The sequence below is a fragment of the Marmota flaviventris genome, assembly GCF_047511675.1.
Source record: "Marmota flaviventris isolate mMarFla1 chromosome 5 unlocalized genomic scaffold, mMarFla1.hap1 SUPER_5_unloc_1, whole genome shotgun sequence".
NCBI lineage: Eukaryota > Metazoa > Chordata > Mammalia > Rodentia > Sciuridae > Marmota > Marmota flaviventris.
In genome coordinates, this window is record NW_027287679.1 from 1,782,154 (window position 1) to 1,788,683 (window position 6,530).

The 6,530-nt window shown below is 38.8% G+C and overlaps 1 pseudogene; it reads right to left on the reverse strand.

The window, feature by feature from the left end:
* Positions 1-4,655: 4,655 nt before the first annotated feature.
* Positions 4,656-5,579, reverse strand: LOC139703649 (olfactory receptor 14C36-like; annotated as a pseudogene).
* Between the last annotated feature and the right edge of the window lie 951 nt (positions 5,580-6,530).

The window sequence follows — 6,530 nt, forward strand, 5'->3', positions numbered from 1 at the left end:
CTCATGTCTGAGCTCTATGCTTTTCTGCCCTTCTGTAAGACTCTGGATGCATTACGGTATTTTTCCCAACTGGAGCTCTTCTTTCCTGTCACTCTTGTCATCTTGTTCTTAATGTTCCTACTTTCTCCACGAAAAAGCCCATGTGGTTTGATTTGACTCAGGATCTGCCTAAAACTGTCAAGCCAATGTTGTGCTTGTCCTTATTTATCTTTGGGAGCTACCAAGATCCACTTGTTACTAAGATTTGGTGGTGATTTATTTATTTTCCTAACTAACTCCATTCAAACATGAAACAGTGTTTCAGATGAAAATAACCCAAGTGCAAGTGACCACAATTCTGTAAGGTCCAGTAAGTAAAAGCCAGAATGGAGTGTGACTGCTGAAAGAACATGTGAGCCTTTTGTAGATTTTAGCCACTTCTCTATATTTTTACAAATATGGAGATCAGGGAAGAATTGTGGATGTCAGTGTATAAAATTCAAATCTCCCATCTGGGAAACTCACAGTAAACTCAGTAGTTTGGATTTCCTGCTTATCTTTAGTTCAGATTACTGATCTTTCTACTTGGAGTCTCTCCACCTAGTAAAACATCAGCTTTGAGAAGTGAGGCCCACACTGTGCTATTAGAAAATTCTAAAGAGGTATTTTACCAAAAATAAATTACTTCAATTTCCACAGGGACTGGTATGAGATCTCAGCCACTGAGCAAATGTTGCTTTCTGCTCCTAGGTCAGGCAGGGGTAGTTCCCAGAGATTGCTTCTTAGATTCACATCAACCCTTAAAACATCCAGGACTGATACTGTCCTTGCATTTTCCACTTTTGTCATAAGAGATATGACTTAGGTAGGAGAAAAATTCACTTCCAGTTTAAAAATCAACAATTTGACTTCTGAAAGGAAGTTCTGCACCCAATCTTTTATCCTAGATCCTATACAATTCCAAGTTTAAATAAGGCTTGCTAAATTGGGGGAAAATGCTACTGATGCCCCAAACACCATAAAATGTTCACCCTGATCAGTAAACTGAGCCTGACACATGTTACACTGACAGAGCAAATCTGTACATGATGCAGGATTCCTAAGATGGAAGGACATCCTGTCTTACAGGGAATCTTATGTCCTACAGAAGTCTGTGGCCTTTCATGCCATTGCACTGGGACTAGTATCTTGAAATCAAAGTAGGAGCAATTTTCCTCACAGAAAATCCACTTTTGTTGGTACATTAGAAAGGAACCTTTCTGTCTTTGACTCCAGCATGATTGGCTGCTGGACCAAGTGGAGATGATTCTATTTCTCTGCTGTTGGTGTGTATCTCTGATTTTTGAATTTTTTTTTTTATGTTTGCATCCATAAAATTACAAAAAATTAGAAGAACATCTAAAGATTTGAATTGATCTTGATGTAAATATTGATCTGCACAGATGATTCATCCAACACTGGTGCACTTCTGAATTGGTCACTTCCATCCCTGGGTATATTCTACACTCCAGCTTTGTATCACCAGATGCACTAATAAATCGTGGGGTCCTGTAAGTTATTACTGAGAAAGCACAATGAAGGGGCTGAGGCTGGGGCTCAGTGGTAGAACACTCGTCTAGCATGAGAGAGGCCCTGGGTTCAGTCCTCAGCGCCACATATAAATAAAGGTATTGTGTGCAACTACAACTAAAATAAAGAAATGAATATGAAAGAAAGAAAGAAAGATCAAAAAAACAGAGTAACTTGAGCATATGCTCAGGAAACTCATTAGATCCAGTAAGTGGGGGTCCATTGTGAGCTCATCAGCTGTCAGTCTGCTCCTAGGAACTGGCTCATCAAGCCATGCTGCTGAGATTTGCCCCTTGCACCCAAGAGTCCAAACTCAGTATCTGTGCCTCTGTCATCCCCGGTCTGAGCCTTCACATGGCCAATTTCACCAAGTCACAATGACATTATTTATCATTCTATTTTAAATCATTTAACAGTAGGCTCCACTAAATCACATGCTTAGTAACTTCTTTCATATCCATGTCTGTAAAGGTGATACTGTCTCTTGATGCAGATAATTTAATAAATAACATGATCACATGTGACTACCTGCTGACTTGTGAAGTAAGACAGCATGTTTGTTAAGAAGTAGTAAATTGGGCTGGGGTTGTGGCTCAAGCGGTAGCGTGCTCACGTGGCATGTGCCAGGTGCTGGGTTCGATCCTTAGCACCACATAAAAATAAAATAAAGATGTTGTGTCCACTGAAAACTAAAAAATAAATATAAAAAAATTCTCTCTCTCTCTCTCTCTCTCTCTCTCTCTCTCTCTCTCTTAAAAAAGTAGTAAATTGATAACGAATCAGTAAGAACCCATCTTTATTTAATGCATAGCGATGCAAGGCTATTGGCAGTGAACTAAAAGAATGTTAAAGGAGGTGCACTCAGAAATGCTATGTTTTTGTTTTTGATTCAAAGACCATGTATATGAGAGAGAAATGATTTTTAAAAGATTAATTTAAAAGTGAAAATCTTTTCACTAACATTGATTATTTTAATATCAGATTTAACCTGGGTATTAAATGAAACAAAAAGGTAATAAGCTGCTTAATATACCTGAGACAACTCTGATACATATTTAGATATATACACACAAATGTTTTATTCAGTTAAAGTTCACATGACTAGGTTGAAATATCATGTGCAGATATTGAAATTGGAATTCATGTTTCATGACATGGCCTCTTTTCAGAACAATAGATCGAATTTCAGCACAAAATAATATTTCATATTTTCATCTTCTTTAATGTATTCTAAATAATTTGGTAATCCTAGAGAAGAACCACAGAAAATAGATTAAAACAATCCCTTATTTTATATGTGAAAGAAATATCTTAATAATTAGCTGCTGCTATTATCTATTTTTAACTGATGTTCTCTCTCTTTTTTTTTTCCCCTTGGGGAAGTTATCTTCAGGGCTTTGCATTATTTGACATCAGATATGGGATTCCATATAGTCTTTGTACCAATATTTAGTTATTTGCATCTTCTTTGCAACCAGCTTTTTGGTATAAAACATCTTAAAACACAAATTAAACATCCAAGGACTTTCACCAAGATGGATGTCTCTCAATAGGAGTGGTGTACGCTATTTATTTTTGTCTAACTTTATACATTAAAGTTAAACTTAATATTCTTGTCACCTCAACTCATGTAAGACTTTGAATCCCACTCATTAGGATTCAGTAGGTTATAGTTGTAGAGAAAATGCATGTAAAATTGGAGGTCGCAGAATTCATCTGTGGTGCTCTGAAGGTCCTTCTGCTCTAGCAGGGATTACTGGAGCAGGGAGACCCAGTCCACATGGACACAGTGGATGGAGTCTCTGTTCTGGTTGGATCATGTGACAGCAGGTCAAGGCTTCCTGCTGATTGTCTGGGGTGCTCATTTCTTCCTACTACAAGTATTCTCTTGTCTACAAACTTTAAGAGATGCTGTTATTTATTAATCACATATATTTAGACTTTCTATTTTCCTAGGTAATACATATATTTATATTTTTGTCCACTATTTTCTTATTAGTGAACTTAGTGTTCTCAGAATTTGGAGTTTGATGCATTGCCTGCAATATGTATGAACTCTTTTTTTCTTATTTTGTTATATTATAATTTCTAGATATACTGACAGTGAGTACATGTCAGTTGCAATTAATAACTAGCAAAACACATACCAGTTAAGTCACTAAAATATTTCAAAAGACATAACCTGTGTGAGAGGATGAAAGACTGCAAAAAAGCATTAGAGGACAAGTACAGATACAGGCTTACATTACATACTTACAGAAAGTTGACAGTTGATATAGGGCAGACACTTAGGTCAGATAATTAGTGTCCATCATTTCATTTTTATTAGACATGACAGATGTCTTAAATATTACACAATTTAGTTTTACATGGGGGAGGCAGCCATCTGAATGCTCACCTGCAACTTAGCCCCAAGGTTTGGTCCCCATCTCTGGGTCAATCATGGACTGGCAGTCAACATGGCCTAGGAAGGCAATTTGGCTTCCCCAGGGGATGTATTTGACTGTCAGGACACAGAGGTTGGTAACCATGGCCCTCTGTTTACTTCTTGGACAAGGACTTTCCTCTTTTTCTATGTTCCACAAGGAGAAAAATGTTACTATGCTTCCCTCTACACTTTTGGTTATAACTTCTTTAGGATTTGATTTTTGTGTATTTCCAATGTATTTAAATTGACACAGTTGTGTACCATAGCGCTTCCATATTTATTTCACACATCACTAAATGAGATCACTAAATATGATCAAATGATTTCAGGTTGTTCTCATGATTGATTTGTAAGGTTTGCATCTGTGACTTTACTTGATAGAATTACTACAAACTATTTGATGAATCATAAACAGATATAATCTCAAATGATTATAGCACACAGCTTGAATTATACTCATTCATTAAAGATGCATTTGATAACATTATACATTTTATGAAGAATAAATAGAAATGATGGTGTAATATAAAACAAAAATTATTTTATAAGTTGAAGTGCCCAGGACCCAATAAGGTGACCTTAGAATAAGCAGTATGACTTCTGAAGCACAGCTATTAAGAGCATGATCTCTGATTTAGAACCTCAAACAGTGAAATTAGGATGATGCTGAAATGCATCCTTAACATTTCCCTGAGAACAACTGTCTTTGCATTACTCTCCTCACAGCATCTTTTACCTGCTGGTTCCTGAGACTGTAGGTGAGATGATTCAGGAAGGGAGGAACCATTGTGTAAAAGACAGAGAGAACCATGTCCTGGAGGGTGTCAGAGGTTGCTGAAAGCCTCAGGTACACACCTGCACCAGAACTGAAGAAGAGGAACACCAGGAGGATGTGAGGGGTTCAGGTGGAGAAAGCCTTCCCTGGAGTCCTGGTGGGAAATTTCAGAACAGCAGAAAATATGACATGGCAATAAAAGTAAAGCAACTACCACCAATTGCCACAGTAGAAACAAATAAAAGGAACATGTTGCTAGTGGTGTCAGAGCAGGAGAGCTTCAGCAGGGAGGGGCATCACAGAAGAACTGATGGACCACGTTTGACTGGCAGAAGGACAGCCATAATGTATTCCCAGTGTGCACACCTGCATACAGCAGACCACTGAGCAGAGAAGCCAGGGTCATGCGGACACAAATCTGAGGGTTCATGATGAGCAGGTACTGGAGGGGCTGGCAGACAGCCACATAGCATTTCCAGGCCATGATGGTGAGAAACAGAAATTCAACACATGCACAGAATTGACCAAAATGAGCTGGGTCACACAGCCAGCCACTGAAATGGCCCTGTTGCCAGTGAGAGACTTGACACATGCATTGGGGACAGTGACGGAAATGTAGCACATGTCCAAGATGGACTGGTTCCTGAGAAAGAAGTACATGGGTGTGTGCAGGTTCAGGTCACCAGTGATGACAGTGACGATGAGAAGGTTCCCTAACATGGTACCAAAGTAGGTAATTGAGAATACTGTGAAATAGAGGAAACTCAGATCCCAGCCATCAGGAGAGCCCAGGAGGAGAAATTCAGTTACCATTGTGGCATTGGCCATTTGCTGGAAATTCTGGTTGTCTTGGAATATAAAGAGATAAGAAATAGAAAGGAAAAAAAAAAAAGAACATGATGAATACAATTACTTGGGGCTGGGTTTGTTGCTCAGTCATAGAGCACTTCTCTAGCATATGTTAAAAAAACATGCATTGACAACAACAATTATTTGAAAAAAATGAAATTATTTTACATATTCTTGTTCAAAGCATTTCTTGTATTTCTGTTGGTTTCCCTGGAGAAGAAGGTCACTCTTGATTTTCTGATATGTTTACTGATTTCTGAGCAGAGTGCACCTCCCAGTGCAGGTGTGGATGTCTGCAGCCCAGGGATTGGGTGTGACCTACAGGGCTTGTCCTCAGCTCCTCATCAGGCCTCCCCTGATACCTGAGACTCCCATGTGGAGCATTTCCAGGGGTTTTCCCCTCTTCTCCTGCATGGTCACCTGTCTCACAGTGCATTCTTTAATATTCTCAGATTTATTTACCTTTAATTTATTCCAAGAATATAATTTCCACATTATTTTGCCATTGTGTTTACACTTAATAATGCAAATAATAATTACTTTCTACTTTTTTAATATATAGAAAACTATTCATAATGGTGGAGAATATATCTCCATGAACACGAAAAAATTGGGTTCATTTGGAAAGCGTCTCAAGAATTTACTTTCCCACCCAGGCTCATGGGTCTAGTGTTGTGAAAACTGAGGTGACCTGACTGCACTTGCACTTGCCTGCAGTCCCCCACTCTCCCTGCTGCTCCCCCAGGACATGCATGGTGCTGTCTTATGGCCACACGGTCTCAGCCAGACCAGTTCCAGCCCCCACTGAGGCTCTTTCCTCTCCAACTGAGCAGTGTAACGTCTTTTCAAGCTCTAGGTCCCAACCCAGCTGACATTGACTTAAACTTCTACCTTTACCTTGCTATATTTTTATATCATGTTCAGCACCAT